Below are 21,608 nucleotides of genomic sequence, written 5' to 3'. Positions count from 1 at the left end.
TTTTCCATAAGAGACTGTTTTCTTTACATTTAAGTGCCTCAGGAGGAAGTGCACATATGTCGCAGCACAAGATCCAGGGCTATGTTTCTGATGTTCCAGTTTTGTTTTTTTTTTCTAACCTAATACTGTGAGGTCCAAAAATATTTATTCCTTTTCAGGAAAAAATGAAAATAATAAAAACATATTGCTTGATATTTCAAACACCCACTGAATACAAGTTTTCACTTAGTCATCCTAAAGTGAGTAAATATTACTCATGTTGCCAAAATCCTATGCATTCCATGTAAGGAATAATCTAGCAGGTTGCTATGTTCAGTGGTGCTATATAGTCCTAGCATAAGAATTCAGGGCAACAAAGATGACTACTATTTAGGCAGCAGAAATAAAAATCTGATTTTGACAAGAGGTCAACTTTTTTTCCCCCCTCAAAATATAATTTTCAAATTACATAATCAACTGGAAATATGTTCCTTCTGACTCAAACAATGTTGTGCTCTTAGAACTAAAGAGAACTAAAGAAAACAGACAAATGTTGGAAACATAGAAAATATCACTTTCTCTGAAGGCATGCTCAAGAAAACTCTGGGTAAAACCAGGAATGACTCCTGCTTCCCACCTCTTCTGTTAATATATACAAAATTTTTGTTCAGACGTAAATTCACATCTTGGAGAATTTCACATATACGTGAGAGGAGCAAGCTACAGAGTAAGTATTCAACATCACAACAATACTGACAGTAGGAGTAAAACAAGAAAGATTACATCAAAACAGTTCCTCTGTAAATGCCAATGAAGTATATTTTTTCTTTCTTAGTCCTAAGAAGGATAAATTTCTGACTTGATCTAACTTGTAGAGAGAAAAAAAAAAATCTACATTCTAAAGAACAGACACTTATAACTTCCCTTAGAGATTAGTAACACTAGCACTGCAGTAGTTTTACTTGGGAGCAACTTTTTCATCTGTCTGGCTCACAACTAATTCCAAATGAAATTATACTAAAAATACTGCATATGTCTTCTATGGCTTGTCATAATGGGTAGGAGATCGACTTCAAAACTACATTTTTTTTCATTACTTAATGCTTGACTTTTTTACAATACATAAAATTAGAAAAAATTGATGTATTTTAAATATTTTTATATATAAAATCATCAAATGGATGCACTTAAAAAATCATACTCAAAACTTATTCATACAAATATCCTGCAGTCTGAATTACAAAGGTCCTTTTGGCTTACATACAGGAGAAGAGTTGTTTCCTCTTCAGACCCAAGTTTAGATTCAAATTGTGTGAAAATAAACAAAAAGAGATAATACATCCTATTCTGAAGATGAGGCCTATTGAGGCAACCAGTGATGCTCCTTCAGCTTCCAAAACATCTGCAGACATCACATAGTTAAAATACTACTTAGGCCATACCTAGTACAAGCCTCCAAGGTTTTAATTCACACCAAGTCATGAAGGGCAGGGTAAGATGGTTTTCAAAATGGGTATTATTAAATGAATTGCTTACTCAGGCTCAGCTGTCTGTGTAAGGTCAGGGCAGGAGCAGTGAGCACTCAGGCAAGCCGCAGACTGCTCAGAGGTACAGGAGATCAAAGGGAGAAGCTTTCTCAAGACTTCCAATTTTTCAGAACGGATTCACCTTTTGGGTTTTTTTTTAAATGTTATATACTGGAGGTGGATTTTTTAATTGAACCTTTACTCCAAAGAGGGAAATCCCACTCCCCAGCCCAGAATATCACATCCTTATCTGATCAAGCTCTTTTCCTTGGGCTATCTTGCACCCCTCTATTTTTTAAAAAGTTCCATCATGCCTCTTCACTTTCCCTTTTTACACTGTGTTCCTTTGTGCATCCCAGCCTGTAACACCCTTGTTTACATGCTCCATGTGCACTGCAGTTCCTACAATCCCACTTCCTGCAGCATTTACACTAAATGCACTGATAGACTGCCATGTCAAGGACATATGAAAATTTTAAAATAAGATTTTGGCAGTTAAATTTTTTGCTGAATGATATGGAGAATTTTGGAAGGATCATTGGGCGCAAAACTCTGCAGTGAACAGAGAGTTATAAAACATATGTATGTTTTCAAATAGAAAAAAGTCCAAAGCTAAAGCTGTTTGTTTAAGAATTAGGGCAGCCAATGTGGAATTTTCATTAGAGTAAGTAATTCAAAGTTAAGGAGACCTCTGTTTCAGGATCATCTGTGTTTCAGCCTTTCCTAAACAAATCCAAAGGCTCCACAGGCAGGCAAAAAATGCATTTTCAGTTTAAAAACACAACTTGCCCCTTCCCACCAGAATATCCACATTTAGATCTGTGAAGACAGGTGTACACATATTTATATATACAGCACACGTACAATCTCTGTGAAGTTGAAAAAGACAGCTTAGATATCCAAGAATTTTAGAATAATTCACTCCCATTTTTTGGGTTTTTTTTGAATGGGAAATTAAGACATTTTCCACAATTTTACATAGATTTCTAATAGAAAGAAGAAAGTTTCCAGCAGTCATCTTAAAGCATTTGATATGGCTGTGATAACAGCTCTGCAGAAAAACACCAAGGACACATTCAGTAGAGCATGAGTTTGCCTGCCATTTATTTTCTCTCTGGAAGTGGTCCTTTCAGTATCATGCTGTTATTCAAATTAGCATGTGAGGGGGATAGTTGCTTGAAAAATTCTGAAAATGCTCAAGGACAAGTGAAGTCTTGTGAAAGCATAATTTAATTAATGACAACAATCCAGAAAGTGGTTTCACAGCCCACAGTTGGGATTAGTATACCTAGTTTCTGATTAATTCCATTTATATCTTACAGCAGTAATGCTGTTGCTCTACGTCTGTCTGTGTATCTTTACCTCTTACACTACACGCAATTCGGGCTTTGTTTTGTGAGTTTTTAAATTCTTTCCTTCTCATGTAAATAATTATTTTTCATGTTCCATTTCATCTCAAAACTTTTTCCAGAGAAAATTGAAGGCCTGTGAAATAGGAACAAATTTCTACCTAATATTAAATCAGTAAATTTCTAATAAATATGATTTTTTCCCACTTTCTCCTGACACACTGCAAGCACAGCTTACTGTATATGAATGCAGCTAACAAAAGATTTTTCAGCTGGCCTTCAATGTCATTTCCAGTACGTATTTAATAAGCAATAAAAGATTTTTTCCAGACTAGTCTGATCATGAAAAATACCAATTCTGGACAATCTCTCCAATAATAATGACAATATTAACAATAAAAATAATATTCTTTATGATAGAGGAATCATTTTTTTTTCACAGCTCTGTTCCCCTGACTCAAGCAAAAGGAGGAGAAAGGTGATATTTCGAAATCTTGGCTGGTGAGGTACCCAGGCTAGATCATCAGAAATACTCCCTACTAACCAAGTATTTAAAATAACTATTTTTGGACACTCTTATAAAGGACTTCTCCAAGAAGCCTCTGCATGGAAGAGGCACCTCTCTGTGCAAAAAGACTCATTGGCTCAGGGGCTCCAGAAAAATATATCAAGTGGGTCCTGGAATGTCCAGCAATAATGTTACCACACCAGGGAATCTTGTGACATTTTCTGATGTCCTAATAATAAATATACACCTAAAAATCATGCTAAGATAGATAAAAGTTTCAATCTCATTAGTTATGAATATGATTTCATTTTAGTTTGCAAAGATTCTACTTATTCCCCTAATAGATCCCAAACTCAATAACATAGTTTCAGTAGTTAATATACAAGTGAGTCTGGCTTATGGACAATTGTCTTAGACATAATTAAAAAAAAAAATCACAAAACAACCCACCAAACAACCACCCAAAATAATCAAAAAGCCATCAAAAAGTAACCCCAAAATAGAGCAAAAAGCAGAATAACCCCAGCAGAACCCCACACCCCCCCAAAAAATCCCCCCAAAAACACACAAAAAGGAAAACATGAAAGAAAATGAATAAAGAAACGAACAAGATGATGGAAAAGATTACTGATTAAATGAGACAGGGTAGACAAAACTCTGTTAGAAAAGGTTTGGTCTTAGCTGGTCCCATAACAGGCTATCATTATGGAATGAATGGTCTTTTGATGTTTCTTCCTGGCCTAAAATTCTGTTGCTTTCTAATTTTTAAAAAGCATTTTGGCTATTTCATGTATAAATCATCTCGTTTCAATCTGTTATCCTTCCTTGATTAGGGAAAGGTAATTCTATGAATAAATTAGACTCTAACTTTTAAAGGTAGCATTTATAAAGGGTAGAAAAGGGGTCTATTTTTTTTCAGGGAATCATTATTTCATTACACATCAGCAACACTTAATTTATCTTGCAGACAGGAGTGCTGAAACACAACATATTTTTGTGATTCAAACAAAATCTTCAAGAAAAACCCACAAGCATAGAAACAAGGCAGCTAGTTTCTACTTCAAATTTCTAAAGAGGTGTAAGGCTTGAAAAATAACAGATTTATTCATTTTCTTATAGTTATTGAAATAGCTATTTATGTTTAGGATTAGCCCCATATGAATGAAGGGCTTAAATAAAAAAAAAAAAGTGTGATCATACCACTCATGTTAGAGAACTGTCATGTGTTACTTCTCAGTTAGAGAATTTATCATGTGCTAATTATTTGTCTTTCTGAATCATATATATTGTATATACACATAACAGGCAATATTCTGCTGTACTCTGCAAACACACAATACAAGGAAATCAGAAGAAATTCATCATTTGTGGAAAAGACAAAAGAAATTTTTACTGAGGTGACCTCTATGGAGGAACTTTTAAATAAAATAATACATTTTGAACTCATAGAGTTACATACTTGCTATATGTGTAATTTTATCTCCTGCCCATCATTTCAACAAAGTGAGGAAACTTTCCTAAATAATTTGGGATCCTCCCATTTCGAGGAGTTTCATATTTTCTCATTTTTAAGCAAATCATAACAAAAACTTCTTTCCCCTTTGGAGCTACAAAGCAGAACAGAAAGGAAAAAAATCTAAAGCTCTTGGATATTTGTACACTGCTTAACACCCTAAACCTGGAATTTTATATTTTTTAACTTTTTGTAAAAAGGCAGTATTAAAACGGTGAAAATAATGCCACTCAGTAAATAAATCTCGGTACTGTTATATCTTCAATTGGATCTATTAGATCAACTAATAGATCCAATTGAAGATATAACAGTACCGAGATTTATTTAATTAATAATCCTTTCCATTGTTCTGGAAATCCAAAGATTTCAGAGACCTACAGTGTAATTTAAATTATGGTTCAATTATGGCTAAATTATGGTTCAAAATTGCAGTGGGTAACTTAATGGCAAATAAATGGTGAAGCTAAAACTAGTCAGTTGTAGTCTTAACTCTCCTTTTACAGTCCTCATGGTTCCAGTTCTGGCTGTTATTTCCAACTTGCCAAGTTAATTTGCACATAATTGTTCCTTGTTCTCTCTACCTGTCTTGTGCAATGGCTTGCTATTGATCACTGTGGTGTTGTTCTGGCTGCCCTGAGCTATGAGAGAATGCACTTCTGCACTGCTCCTCACGGCAGCCTGAGACCTAAGAGTCTGCTTAGGGACTCAGCAGTGTCCTTTGGCAGTGCTCTCTGCTGCTTCACCTTCTGACTCCAGATGCTGCCTCCCTCCACTGCCACCCTGTACTCAGAATACCATAGAAATCCTCAAGACAGAGGAAGAGGGAAAATATTAACAGGCAGTTTAACTTATTTCAACATTATGAGCATTTGTGAAAACAAAAGAGGAAACAATAAAAGTAAGCATCCAAAATTTAAAGACACCAATCAACAAAATAAATTAGCTCTACAGAAGATAATCCAATGTAAAAATGTCATGTCAGAATCTGACCCATAAAAATATTCTTGACACGTCTGACAGAATGAGAAACAAAAAGGAACAGTGAAACCTATGCAGAATGTGAAACTGGCCTTCTTGTCACACATGTTTGTTTAGTTTAAGCAAGAAAAGAAAAACTCTCCTCCTAAAATACGCATTTAATTTTGCAGTCATATAGTTAAATACAGAGTAGAATGGGGGCTTATTTCTCCTCCTTCATGTAGAGATTCATAAACATGTACGAACAAATGTCTTTGGTTCTCAGTTTACCTCCTTGTCAGGAAACAAAATTCACCATTAAAGGCCATAAATCAAGACATTTGCAACTCTCCTAATCAACACACGTGATAGTTAATTAATTAATCAAGTTCTATTTGTTGTATGTATCACAAGCGCAATTAATCCAGCCACACAGCTTCTCAGCGTGTCCTCTGCTGGGCGTCCCACCCCTGCAGAATGGGTGAGAATTGTTCCTTTACACTCTGAAATTCCAACTGTATGAATAACACAGATTCTTTTATCCATTACCTCATCCATATCCTGCTACTGACACATAACAAAGACCTATCAAACAAAAGTCAATTCCAAATTTAGCTTTGGACTGTCAGCTGAATGTTAACAAAACCATAAAGCACTGATTTGATGCTTAGGAAATTTTCTGAAGTTAGTCAGGGTTCTGTGAAATTCTCAGAAATACTGATTATGATGAAGCCCAAAACTTTAATATTTTAATTTTATTTTTTCAGAACTCTGATACCTCAGATTTACACTTCTTTTGTTTTAACTTGAAAAGGAACAAGGAAAAAAATAAATCTTAGTGATCTGCACATATGGGAACTTCAAAAGAATTACAAAAATTGTTCTCTATAGATGTTAAATACAAGCCATCCATTTTATACTCATAGGTAAACATTTTAATCTGTTTCAAAATTCAAACATCTCCTGTAACTAATACAAAGCCTAAAGACATCTTCTGGCAAAAGGGACAGGACTTAAAGCACTGATGCAAAGCAGAAGGCATTCAAAAAAGGGATGGTATATCTTAACCAAACAAGTTCACTGTCATTTCATGCCTGAAATCTGTCTGATCTGAGATTACACTCTACAAACACTACATAGTGACCCCCTGGGTCTTTCCACACTTGCACTTTGTCTTGCTCCTGTAAGCTCTGTTCTGTATTTCCAATGCACTTTTTCTCCACATGTGATATTATTCAATGGCTAGCAGAAGAGAAAACTCTACATGTCACCTTATAAACACATATGCTTCCATAAGACATCTTACTATACAAAGCTAAGTCATGTTTTCACCTCTGGGAGAGCTTTGCAAACTTAATTAATAACTGGTTTCTGTCAAAAATTCTTCAGAGTGTGCATGAAACAAACACCAGTTAGGACACGGATTTCAACATACAATTACATTGTATACAATTCCCTACAAATGTGTCAAAATCACACAATGCAATTTAATGAAAAAAAATCCAATTATTTACATCAGCTGAGAAGCCAGTCTGTGAAATTCAGATTATTGTCACATTAGGGTAGATTGCTAGAGTTTTGTCAGAAACTCAGTGTAACTGCATAAAATTCTATAATATGTTAATGGTACATTAGATATTATTAATTATCATAGGAGATGCTACACCTACTCTCTAGAAAGCTGCAGATCTCCAACACTTTAGTGCTTAGGTTCTCTTAACAAGACAATAGAGATACATCTTTCTCTCTGCACAGAATCTTCACAAAGAAGAAGAAAAGAAGGAAATGGGAGGTGCAGAGCTCCCTTTTATACTGCATGACTACCTGTTAATTATAGGCTTCAGTGGAGTGATGGACATTTCAGGATAAAACTCTGCTTGTTAAAGTCCCTTGTTTTGTGTTATTGGTTTATGCCTTCAGACATATTAGAACAGACATAGGTAGCAAGCCTGCATCTGTCTGATGTAAAATACATTTGTCTGTTGTGGTGACAAAATCCAGGAAAAATGAAGCCACTCCATGTGTACACATTTTTTAATTTTTTTTCCTTTTATATAATAGATGCTGGAATGGGGAGAAGGAGTTTCTTGATATAGAACTAATCTTAAAATTCAGATTCAGAAAAATGCTGTGAAGGTGAATTAATTGATATCTCCCATGAATCTTTGGATGCAAGACTGTAGGCAATACAAACCAAAATCATTGCTTTAGCTATTCCTTTAGCCATTCCTGCTCCCCTTTAGCAGTACATGTAGCTTTATTATATTAATGCAACATACAGTCTTGAAACATACATTATCTTCCTATTTAGTACTTTTCAGAATGAAAAAGATTTGAAGAAAGGTGCATTGAATAGCTTTCCTTCAGCTTCTGGTGCCCACACACATAACGCTCACATATTTATATAATCTTCCATAAAGTGCCAGAGGAGCTGCACTAATGTGAAGATTGAATCCTCTTAGCCTCCAAAGGGCTCACAAGAAGTTAGAGCAAGGCGATCTTTTGGAGTTACACATGAAACAAGGCAAAGATAAGAAGAAGGAAACTGGAAAGTAGAAACTGCAATGTGAGAAATTTTAAGTGAATGGAATCCAGCTGAATAAGGAAGGCTGAGGACAAAGCACTTCTGCAGATTATGAACAGACTTTTAATTTTGCCTCCACTTCCTTGATAGTACTGACAATGGGGGAGGTATGCAGGTGTTAGAAAATAAAGTAACTGGCAACAATTCAACGGAGGGGAATACCAAGAGAAATTAGAAACATTTCAAAAGAAGTTTATTCAAGGTAAATCAGGAGGGCTGACAAACTGGAACACTCCCCCACACAGAGAAGATTCCTTTTCTGCACTTGGTATTCAAGAACTGAAACATTACAGATAATTTTTTTGGAATAAGAGTATTGTCTTATTACAGTTGTAAATTTTCAGGTTGTTGGTTGTGTTTTGTTTTGTGCGGTTTGGTTTGGTTTGGGTTTTTTATTTTTTGGTGTGTTTTGTTGGTTTTGGATGTGGATTCTTTTTTTTTTTTTTTGCAGGGGTGGGAAGTAGGGGAGGAGGATGGGAAGGACATTTATTATAGATAGCAGAAATGGGTCTAGCAATTTTCAAGAAATTTGAAGTTAACTTATTTATTATCTACTGGGCCAGAAGGGAAACTTCTACATTCCCTCTGGGTTGCCTGTGTGGCTTGATACTTTAGTCACAATTCTACCTAGGGCTTTTTAAATCATAGTTTGCTACAAAGGGTTGACAGAGAAAAATATTTCTACTTAATAACTTATTTTGAGAAGGAATCAGAAACATTACGCTAACCATCTGATTTTCACTCAAGTACACTTGTATATGCTGCCTAATTAGGTCTTATGCATACCTTCTGCACCTGGAATGGGGAAACCCTGGATGTTTAGACAGACTAGGGAATAAAATGCTGAAAATCAGTGCTGCAGAGAGAGACCTGGGGGTCCTGGTTGATGGCAAGTCGGACATGAGCCAGCAGTGCCCTGGCAGCCAGGAGGGCCAAGTGTGTCCTGGGGGGCATCAGGCACAGCATCACCAGCTGGGTGAGGGGATTGTCCTGCTCTGCTCTGAGCTGGGGTGGCCTCATCTCAAGTGCAGGGGGCAGGTTTGGGTGCTGCAACGTAAGAAAAACACTGAGCTGTTAGAGTGTCCAAAGGAATTTACGAAGATGGTAAAGGGCCTTGAGGGGGAGCTGTATGAGGAGCAGCTGAGATCACCTGATCTGTTCAGCCTGGAGAACAGGAGACTGACGGGAGATCTCTTTGCAGTTACAACTTCCTTGAGGCGAAGAGGAGGGACCGACAGTGATCTCTTCTCTGTGGTGATCAGTATCAGGACCTGAGGGAATGGCCTGAAATTGTGTCAGGGGAGGTGTAGGCTGGATATTAGGAAAAGGTTCTTCACTCAGAGGATGTTGGGGCACTGGAACAGGCTCCCCAGGGAAGTGGTCACAGCACCAACCCTGACAGAGTTCAAGAAGTGTCTGGACAATGCTCTCAGGTACATGGTGTGACTCTTGGGATGCTCCTGTGCAGGACCAGGAGTTGGACTTGGATGATCGTAGTGGGTCCCTTCCAACTCAGCATATTCTGCGATTCTGTGATTTTATTAACCATTGTAATAATTATCAATATCCCTACTGAAGTTAGAGAAGTATACTTGAGGGATGCAGAGGTGTCTCTTTAATAAAAACTTTCTGCAGTTGATTCACCAAGAGAAAAGTAATGCATAATAGATGAAAGACAGTGTAGTCTAAAGTAGAAGTTAACAGCTCTGTAAATAAGAAGGTAGCCAAAGCTAAGAACAAATTACAGATTTTTCCCCTAGAAGTGTTTTTATTTTGAATAAATACATAGAAGGAAGTGGACTCTGGGTGTCACTGGTTTAGGGTTCATACACAGAGGCTTCTCAGTGGCATCTGATTTTCTAACCGATACCCCAAAGTCAAAACTGGAAAGAACCAAATCAAACAAGATAACAATATGATTTAATTCCTAAACAATGCACTAAACTGGAGCTACTGAGTATCACTAGCACTTGTGAGACAGAAGAGGTTTTTTGGTTTGGGTTGGACTTTTTATTTCCCCACACACTGTTGTCATTATTTAAAGAAACAGTACCATATACTGCACGTATTTCAGCTTTTACCTGTAACCTATATTAAAATTTTACATGATCTTTATGATTAATGATTTAAATAAAATTTGAATGAGTAAATTGTCAGTTTTCTTTAAGTATGAAAACTATTCCTTGTTCTTGGAAAGAATCATGTCACTATGTTTTCATGCAATGTAGATAGAAAATCAAGAAACTATTTCTTCCAAGTAAAATGTAAAACAAGACTTGCTAGTAGTCTTTTAGACATGTAGAGAAAAGGTTTTCTAAGAAAGGAGGATGGACTGGAAATTCTGAATTCATCACTGATATTCTCTGACACAGTCAAGCTTGGAATAATATTTAGTATCGCAACAAACCCTTGTGATACAGATGTGTGACAGGTAAAAGTGCTTTTTGTTAACATTTATCTGAGCTATCTGTATTTGAGGACATATTTATTGAATGCATGATTTATTGAATGCATGGCCTTTGTGTCAATGTGCCATAATTTTTACCTGATGACTTACCTCAATTCATTATTGAGGGACTAATTAGGAGCACTGAAGTGGCATTAAATATCAAATAATGCTATACTAAGCAGTTTCACCAATTTCATACATACACGAACAACTGCATTGTTTCCTTTATTTTTAGGCTGTCAACCTTTCTTTTTTTTTAGTTGGTCTTTTCTTCCTTTTTTTTTTTTTCTTTTGCGTTTTATGATTTTTGGCAGCTTAGTATGACTCTTATTGCTTGTTGGAGAGAAGGGAAAGAAAGTAAAAAAACATTCCTGATTCATACTACTGTATTACTTAATACTGTCTAGGTCACTACCCAACCCTCTTCATCTTATTTCAGCCAGAAGAGTCCTCCCCTGTTCAGGTGTTTATTATACTACTTCCAAAGCCATAATTTCCCATAAAAAATCCTGTACCCAGAAAAACAACAGCTATAAAAGAATATAAAAATGCCAGAAATGAAGCTGTTAATTGAAAATATGGATTTTATCAAATAATGTGGCTAATAATCTAATTAGTTTCTTCTCATACAGAGACTGTTCTATACTTTACATCAGCCTGGTAGATCTTCTCTGAAATATTTTTTTTGCTGTGGAAATAGATAAGAATATGAAAACCATGATTTGCATTTGAGGTACAAGTGCACTGTGGTTTTAAAGAGTTACTGGTGGGGGATTTTTCCCTTCCCAATGATTTCTAATATTCAGTTTGTTCATTGGATTGTTTCCAAGCATTTAGCTGATGGAGTTTTATCTTAGAGATCATAGAACCTCACAGTTCTTTCAATGAGTTGTAACTGTTAATGCAGTTAAAACTACTCAACTCAGTTGCTGCTCATCTGCCTCATTCTATCTTTATCTGTACTGAATTTCATTCATTCTTGGAAAGTCTTTCTGCTAGACTTCATTATAGTTGGTCCTTCCCTTTTTCTTCTCAGTAATAAAATTTGTCACCTAGCTATTTGTCACCTACCTGCTTCCCACAAATAGTTTAAAATGTTAAGTGGTATTGCTTTTCCTCACATGAAAGTTTTGGGGATTACTTTGAGATTGTTTTTTGTTTGTTTACTGTGTTGCTATAACTGCACACTTTGGTCCTCAGGCACCAAAGTAGTTTTATATATCTATATGCCAAAGTTATTTGGTTAGGTATTTCTTCTTGGGTTACTGCAGCAGATATGTGTGATAATTACTGTTCATTTGTTGATTTTCTCCAGAGTCTCTCCCACAATGCCTCAGTTTGAGACTTCACCTTTGATACATTCCTCATAAAATAACTGTTCAAGGTCTCCTAAAGAGATTAAAAAGCATTCTTTTAGCTTTTCTGCAACAGTCTTGTTTTGTTTTCTTTAGATTTTTAATGTTTCAGAAGTGTCTTCTGTTACAGTAGCCTCTGGTAGGGTTCCAGATCCTCATATTTCTAAAGAAGAATTTTTATTGCCAGTTTTTCCTCAAACTCACTTTAAAGCGTTTTTTTGCTTCACAATTAACGTGTAACATTTCTCAATCCTTTCTATTTCTCTCATCTGGAAACAGACTTTTTTTAAAGGCTACACCTTTACTTGCCCTCATTACTGTATGATTTGGTCATCCCAACCTCCTTTAGCCCTTTATGTCTTTGTGTTGGGTATTTTGCATTAGCTTCATGCATTGCTTAAATTTTGATTTAGTTCCTCTTTTTTAGATTGATGACTAGATAACTTCTGAGGCAGATATTCTTTATGACTACAGCCTTTCAATATTAAGGTTCAAGCTCAATGTAAAATTCAACCTGTGTTCCAGGCAGTAAGTGAAGTCTCCCATCATTGCTGCAATTTTCCTGTCTTAGAATCTATCTGAACACTCAACATATCATTAGCAACTTTGTTATTTCAGCCAGTAGGATAATGATGATGTTCTCACAGTTCTAATACTACATCTGAAACATCCATACAGATGTCAGATGCTGTTTAATTTGTTGAAAGTTATGTTGCCATGATTTCCATCCAAGGTATTCAGATAGAAAGATTCATATATCTAGAGTGTGCAAACATTGCTTCTGTAATATTTCCAAATTCAGAATTATACTTCTTTACGCCACTATTGACTTTTACAATCAAGATTTATAGTTAATACTAAGTAGTATTACATATATATATATATATATAAAAGGTAAAAATCGACCATATATTTCAAAATGGATTGTTATTATGGGCATTTATATTCAATGGAAATCCATATTAGTTATAAACATTTCTATTTGCTTTGCAACCATATACAGAAACCCTTTCCTGACTTTCTTAATGTAAAGGAGGGTGTTTGTTTGTTGGATAGCACCTCTTTTATCAGTATCACAAGAATGTCTCAAGTGGGACCTTTGAATATTATGAAAAGATCTCTTCAGTAGAACTGTAGTTATTAGTATGTCTTTCATATGAAACCTTGAAAAGCTCTCCTTTTTTATACTGATAGCTCAAGTACCCATTATTAAAATTCACAGGAAGACAATAAAAAACCCCACACTTTGGCAACAGTTAAGGTTACACACATCTGACAATAAAACATACAAGGACATGCAATGATCTCATGCCATGCAAATTAATTTTTCACTAAGCCTGACTTAAATCCAAAGTGTAAGTTTACGACTACAAACTATTAACTCTGATGATTGGAATTTTTTTTTTTGTTTGTAATCTGATGAAAAATTTAAAAAATATTAGAAGAGCTAAAATGAAGACCTGATACAAAGATATTTCTGTAACAGTTATTTCATACAGATATTTCTGTAACAGATCCTGTCTTGAATAGGTCCATACAGGCAAACTATCTTTTAGAAAACTTCAACAAAATTCTGGAGAGAACAGACTTTTTAGCAAATGGTCCCAAGATCACAAGAATACAAAGATGACTTTAAAATTATTCTGCTCTAATCTCAGATGTAAAGATTTATCACTGCTCAGTTTCTTAACTGTAAACCACTGTGCATAATCTGAATGCAGACCTCATCTCTGCACTTTCTTTCCAAACAAAGAGGCTGGAGTTCTTCTTATTGTTATTTAAAGTATATTTAAATTGCATAGGATAAACTTGAGGAAATAACTATTTAAACAAGAACCAACTGCTTTCCAAGGACCAACCAGAGCTAATCCAGCTAGGCAAAAAAACTTTAAAAAAACATTCTGAAATAGTGCTTTCATTTTTTTACAGGCATTTTTTTCTACTACAATAAGGATAAAAATCTAGAGTATTTTAGAAATTAAACATTTACAAAAACATTTGATCTCAACATTCGTCACTATGATTTTAGTTCCAAAGACTGTGTGTTATATGATTAGAAATGACAGAGAACTTTAAGATTTAAACCTTAGTTGTCCTGCTTTACTTGTTATTGTCTCACACATTTTTATTGCCATTAAAAAGTGTGCATGTTCTAGAACAAAAGAAAATACAATTTGGCATTAGATACTAATTTTCTATGAGAATTGAAGGATAACATCTAGCCAGTGTAACTTCTAAGGCAAAGAAGCAATTGCTGAGAAGGCACCACATTCAAAATCAACAAAACTGAGTAAATATCTTTACAGCTGTACAGAATATGGTATACAAATCACCCTTGGCTACCTCTGCTGAGTCTAGGAATATTGCAGTCTCATAATTTTCTGCTTCTTGGATATTTTGAGAGTAATTAATAAACTACTAGACCTGAAATTCCTATTCTGTTACAGCATCTTCACCTTAGAAAAGCAGACCAGAAAAGCATGTTCTGCATGGTTTCATTTGTCATATAGGTCTAGATGAAAAAAGACCTAATTTTGATGTTCAATTTACTTCACCTTTTTAAACTTTTGTAGTTTGTTATACAGTAAATGAAATTATTTAGACTACAGTTTGAATCATTCAACAGAAGTGTTCCTGTCAGTGCTTAAACAAGCCACGTCAAGATAATATGTATAATATATAATATAAAATATAAGATATAATTTTACAAATATATCCTGAATGAGTTGATAAACTATATTGAATAGCAAATTGATGTGGCAATTTTTTTTAAAAGACAACAAGGCATGTAGGTGTTGAAAGTTACACAGACAATGAACATGAATGAGTACTTGTCTTAAAATAAGGTCAAGAAGATACTCGAGAAATAACTGGCATGCTAATGAACACTGGAGTTTATCAGCATACTTTCAGCTTCATTATCTATTGATTTACAATTAGATGGCAAATATCCTTTAAAAACAAAGTTACTAAGATCATAATTAATATAAAAATATGCAGAATTATCTTTCCTCATTGTTTCATCTGATGGATGTAATTGGTGCAAAACCACTTTTCTTATGTTTTTGTTTATTCGTTTGTTTTTCTGGTTTGGGGTTTTTTTGGTTTTTTTTTTTTTGTTGTTTTTGTTTTTTGTTTTTGTTTTTTTTAACAGACACGAATTATATGGCCACCTTACATAGTTTTCATATAAAGACTGTCAGAGGCTAAGAGGTTATGCATTCAGAGTATGGCATGAGTTAAAGATGCAATTACAGAGCAGGCATGTTGTACCACATCATCTTCATGGTGAGTCAGTCTTGGCTGACTCCTAATCACCAACCCAGCTGCTTCTTTCTTAAGATCACAGGGGGAGAAAATGAGATGTAGCAAAAATCATGGGCTGGGAAAAACGGGAAGATCACTGACTAGTACCTATAACACGTTTAACTAGGGAAAATTGATTTAAATTTCCTGGCAATTAAAATAGAGTTGCATGTTGAGGGAAAAAAAAATGCAAAAAAATTAGAAACAACTTCCTCTCACACCCGACTTTTTCTCAAGTTCACTTTCAGTCCTGGCTGGTCTCTCTCTTGTCCCCTGGGGGCACAGGCACATGGGGAATGGGGGTCAGCGGGCAGCCCACGGCAGCTCCCCTCTGCATCCTCTCTCCTCACATTATCCCTGTTCCCACGTTGAGTCCATTCCCGGGGCCGCAGGGCCGGCCCAGCCGGGCCGGGCTCTCTCGCAGGCCGCAGGGCCATCCCTGCCGGGTCTCTCCTGCCCCCGGCCCTGCTCCCGCTGTCCCCTCGGGGCTCGCAGGGCTGTTTCTCGCTCGCTTCCCCTGGCTCAGCCCCGGCTGCCGGGCAGCGTTTTGCCCTCCCTTGCCCAGGCTTTCCCCGGGGCTCAGGGGCTCAGCCGTGCCCTGCGCTGGGGCCGCTGCAGCCGCTGGCGCCGCCTGGGGCCGGCCCGGGCAGCGCCGGGGCACGCCAGCACTTCGAAATGTTAAACCAATTCATGACCAAAGTAAGAAAAAAAAAAAAAAGAAAGGCGGGAACAAGGCTGGATTTTCTCTCAAAAAAATTACTGCTAAACCATTTAAGTGAGAAGTGGCAGTTTCACACAAAATATGTTGGTTTCATCAACGCCATTGTTCAGCATAAAGACTGGCTGCTGGTGTGGCAAATTCCTGAAAGAATAAGAAGTAAAAAAAAAAACAAAAAAAAAAAAAAAAAAACCAAAAAAAAAAAAAACCAAAAGCAAAACAGTTCTTCAGTCCATAATAACTACTTCAGGGAATATTAGATCACCTTGACAAAATTATTTTGAGCCGTTAATTTAAATAAGTCTTCACATCGAGAGCTGATGTTTTGCAATATAGAACTGACAGACTCTATAAAGCTTCCTTAGAAAAACAGTTATTACTTTGACATATTAGACTTAATGTAGCTGTTTTGACTTAAAAGAGCCAGTTTCTTTTTGGTGCAATTTCATGTTGACTTAAATGAAGTTAAACAAGCTAAACACTTTATCCTATGTCTTTGTACTAGGACAGAACTTCAATATTTTCATGCTTTTCTGTTTCTTTGGTTGGTCTGTCAAGTCAAAATGCCCCTGTCAGTGCCATGCTTCAGGAAACCTCAGATATAGCTGGGCACAGTGGAAGAAAGTCAGACTGATCTGGCTGATGAAAGCTCCCTCTTCTCTTGGATGTGATTTTCCCCCAGATGACCTTTAAATATTTAGAGATGCCACTTAAAAAAACCCTGACCCCCCAAAAAAAAAGATCCACAGCATTTGTGGACTTGTAGAATTCAAGTACTATGCCTTCAACTTTTAAATGTGAAACCAAATGACATTTTTCAAATGAAGGTAGGAGGCAGCAAAGTTGTCTGTGCAAACAGAACGCAGGACAAAACAAGTACATATGCATGCCTTTTTATTTGGGAAAGCTTTGAGTTTGGAAAGAATATTGAGTTAGCTTTTTTGTAAAAATTACAAAAGAAAAGGAGATGGCTAATGTGATATGGGGCCATATAATGTTGTGCTATACTGACATCAGGTTTATTATTCATGTTGTTCTTGCTACTACATTTTCCCTAGGTATAGAGGAAAATTATGTTATATAAATACATTATTTGTGCTAGCAACCCAAAAGGTAGAAAGTGAGATGCATGTTATTTGAGAAGTTGTTTTCATTGCTGATGACGCTTGTCTACCTTACAGAGGCATGAAAATGGCTAACAAATCATGTGCAAATATTTAGACTATGTCATCCAGAATTTCCTTTCAATTTTCTCTACTATGAAATAAAACTCCTTTTTATCACAATTAATTTTGGAACTATTTGCTTGTGCTAAAAATGCTGAAACGTCTGATATATTTTTTTATGTAAACCTCTAGAATGGAATAAAAATGTTTTAGTTGTTAAACACCAATTTTGTTTTTTCCTTGGCACTTATTCTAAAACATACATGATGCCCGCTTACTGTCATTAAATCAGAGATGGGAAATTCTCTTGATCTAGTCAGGGAAGATTAGATTCACTGTCTTGCATCAGAACTAACTTATTGCAATAACATGTCACATATTACTTTGAAAAAATAATTTTGAATGTCAGGTCTGTTATGCTGTGTTTATGTTTTCAAGAATAAAATGATGAATTAAAAGAACTGCTATCTTGTAAATCCAATATAACATCTGGAATTCCTTTCCTAATTTAACTTTCAGTAGAAACATTTCAAGATATATTAAAATTGTTATTTTCTTCTCCCCTTTCCTATATTCACACACTAATTTCCAACTGTTCCATACTTCCTTATCTCTATCAATATTAATCTGAAATTGTTTTTGCACTACAGGTAAACATGTAAGAACTAAGTGAAGTGCCATTCCCCAAACTAGGGAAGAAAAAAACACTTAAAAACCAATGCAGATCTGAATACCTGAACAGTCTTTCTTATTTACTGTTCAGAAGTCATCTGAAATGGATTAAGAGGTATAGGTTTGGTATTTCAGAGATCCAAAGGGTTCACAGATAAATTTTCAGTCTTGTGCATCATAGTCTTCTGCTATTCAGTCTTAATAGCATGACTCACTCAGCCCCAAATCCACAGTGACCTTCATTTTATCACTGCTTATTTACTTCCCTCTCCAAAGAAAAAGCACAGCAAATGTGTAGTTATGGCTTGCTTCCAGTACAACTGATTTTTAGAAATATCCTTTTTAGAAGGAGCAGCCCTCTGGAGACTGAGGTGTGAAGGTTCAAAATGAAGAATGTTATGGATGGAAACACATAGTCTTCTTCATTCATTTCCTAAAATTCTTTATTTGCTATCTTTTCCAAATGTAGAGACATGAGTTATCTAACCTAGAAACATGCAGAAAATGCAAGAGAAATGTAAACTGTATCAGCTATGACAACTGAGAGATGCAAAAGCTTGCAGTACTGCAGCCTGAATTTTTCTAGATTTCTACAGGAAAATCTTCATTCCTCTGTTCTGGTGCAGTAGGTAACTGACTCGTCGTCAGACCCTAGTGCATACACTAACCTTGCCCCTTTCTGTATTCATGGCTATAATTTCATTAGAAATTTACATCAGTGGCACACAAAAGATAAGAAGTCTCATATAACTGAAAGCTCAGTCTATGCATGTAAGTTACTTATCTGAGGCAATGATATTTTATCTTCCTTTCTCAAATTTCCACAGATTCTGCAAACACACCCACACAGACAAACACACACACATACTTTCACCTGCAGGTGAATAGTCTCTCTGAATTAACACTTCCAGATACCACTGATCATTCATAAGTTTTCCAGAAACCATCCACAAATAATTAATAATTTTGGTAAAAAAAGTCACTGTGGTTTCGAACACTTTAAAGATACCTTTTTAAATACAAAACTATTTATTTGGGTTCTTCCATCAGTGAAACATATTTTGAAACACTAAAGACTTACCCCACGTGCAACAGCAGGGAATCAGCCTCAATAATCTCAGAACCACAGACAATATCTACAAAAGGATCATTTTCCATTTCTACAATAAGCTAATCTTTCCAGGACCTGTGTCTCACCAGGTTCCTAGAAAAACCTTGTGAGTATGGTTAATAGGGATTAATTCTATACAGAATTCTCCAAATAACATTTTCTTGGAGAAAAGAAAAAATGAGTAAGAAATGGGGGGATGCTTTATATTACAATACTATAATAATTTGTTGTCCTAACACTGTTTTTATGATGATGGCAGTGAATTAATCCATCCTCTTGACAATCATTTCACAGTAAGAATGAGAAAGCTTGCCATTTTCATTGCTGGCCTCCCCCATTCTTGTCCTCACTGTGCATTTCCGTGACAATGCCTGTGAGCATTATGACACCACTGTACGTCATGACTCTGCTTTCTGTGATGTTACTCCCAAACTGGGTGTGAAATATGTGAAAGGACAGATCTGAAATGGAAGAACTGTCATCAATGAAGCAGAGTAGTCTACAGAATTAATAATTGACTGAATTGACAGCATGCTACCACCCAACAGAAATCTGAAATTGAAGGGCACTGACTTCCTTTATAACTGAGGGGCTTTGTGTCAAAATTACTTGTCAAATTAAAGGCGTGTAAAATGAGACCTTGATGAGGTGTGTACAATTTAATGCAAAATTAGTAAAAAGAATTTTTTTTCTAAAATGTCTGGGTTTTTGTGTTAAATGACCACTAGTGAAATTTTGGTAACTATTGATATTATGACAGTCTCAGTTCAGGCTTTCCCCCTGCCCCGCCTTTTTTTTTTTTTCCTTTTTAATTGAAAGTATATGCCTGAGCTAATATAATTGATCTTTTCTTCAAATCAGGTCATCAGAATAATCAAACCAAATGAAAAATAGAGTACAGTTGCTTTCAAGTTCCCCAAAGCTTTTGCAAAGACAAGCTTACTAATGTTGTGAAGTACTCACAGTAGAAAATTATGAGCACCAGAGGGAATTATTTGAGGAAAATGGGAGAAAAACTGGTAAGTATAGAGGGAGAAATGTTCTCAAACAAGGCATGCAGTCACATTTTGACCACAAAGGATTGAAAGAAATTCTATTCATTGATCTCCGTAAATGTGGCATTAACAGAGTGGTCAGAGGATGAAAGGAACTGTATAATAGCTTCATAAGAACATAAAATTGAAAGGGACCATGCTTTAGCTCACTGAATCCAGGCTTCTGTTCTGGCATGCAATCATGTCTATAAATGCTTTCATAAAGACAAATATGCTGTACTTTGAAACACCTTCAGCTTTTTTTTCTTCTCCTGTTAGTAACCTCTTTCAGAATCTGATTTTTTCTTGTTTTCATTCTAAATTTACTAAACATGAATTCTAAATTAACTCACAGCCACCAAAACCTTATTTTTTCAAGTAAAACTGTAATCAACCTAAATAATTTTTATTTTTCATTGTGCTTTATTTGGAGGTGTATTTATAGACTATCATGTGCCCACTTCTATTATTTATGGAAATAATTAAACAAACATATTTTATTCTCCATTACTATCCCAGCCATAATGTTCAATTCTTTCTGTACAGCTTCACATATAAATCATTCTTCTTAGCTGAAAGTAATCAGAATAGCATATAGGTCAACACTATTTTCCATAATGTCTTCAGTGCCCTTTATCCCTTTTTTTATATATCAGCTTTTGCAGCTTAGTATTACATTCTCCTTCTTTAAGACTTGACACTAGATCTGGTAACCAGTTCTTTCTCTTCCTCTCTCAATTACAGTAAATCACTATGTATAACAGAAATTCATAACATTGTTTTCTATTCCCAAGGTTTACTCTTTATTTCTATATCCAAACCATATTCATAATATCTAGCTCTTTCCAGACAATGTTTTCATTCTTCTGCAAAGCTTTGTATCAACAATATTTTTGCAACATTTTTTTCTATTCCAAAATCATTTATGAAAATGTTAATCAGTGTAAAGCTGCCTGAATGCATATCTCCTCATCCCCTTACCCCTTTTAAAAGCTTCTCTTTCAATGCAAATCATTACCTCCATTTAGAAAGGTCCTTTCTCAGTTTACATTTTCTTCTTATATAGCTCAATAATTTTTGGCATTCTGAAATACCTAATATTTTACTACGTTTGGTATAACAGAACATTTTTTTTTATCCTTTGAGTTAACAGACTCTTAAATAAAGTTGTTCCACTTCCTATTTTTAGTTCAGAAGATACTATTCAAATTTGGAAGCCCTCACTACCAGACATGTGTGATTTCAGAGGCTACTTGTTCCCTTGCATCACTTTCTACAATATAATTTTCAGAATTCTAATTTCAAGGGAAACTAAAATGAATTTTTTTTTTCCATGCCCTCTTCCCCAATAACCATCTTACTTTACCCCTCATATTCTATG

General features: G+C 35.5%; 1 protein-coding gene across 7 annotated transcripts in view; it reads right to left on the bottom strand.

The window, feature by feature from the left end:
• Nucleotides 1-21,608, bottom strand: part of CDH18 (cadherin 18) — a 495,634-nt gene that overhangs the window by 137,319 nt on the left and 336,707 nt on the right. The gene's annotated exons all lie outside the window — the stretch shown is intronic.

Source organism: Melospiza melodia, chromosome 1 (genome assembly GCF_035770615.1).
Source record: "Melospiza melodia melodia isolate bMelMel2 chromosome 1, bMelMel2.pri, whole genome shotgun sequence".
Lineage (NCBI taxonomy): Eukaryota > Metazoa > Chordata > Aves > Passeriformes > Passerellidae > Melospiza > Melospiza melodia.
Note: the sequence above shows the minus strand (reverse complement) of the source record. Positions and strands in the feature narration are given on the sequence as shown.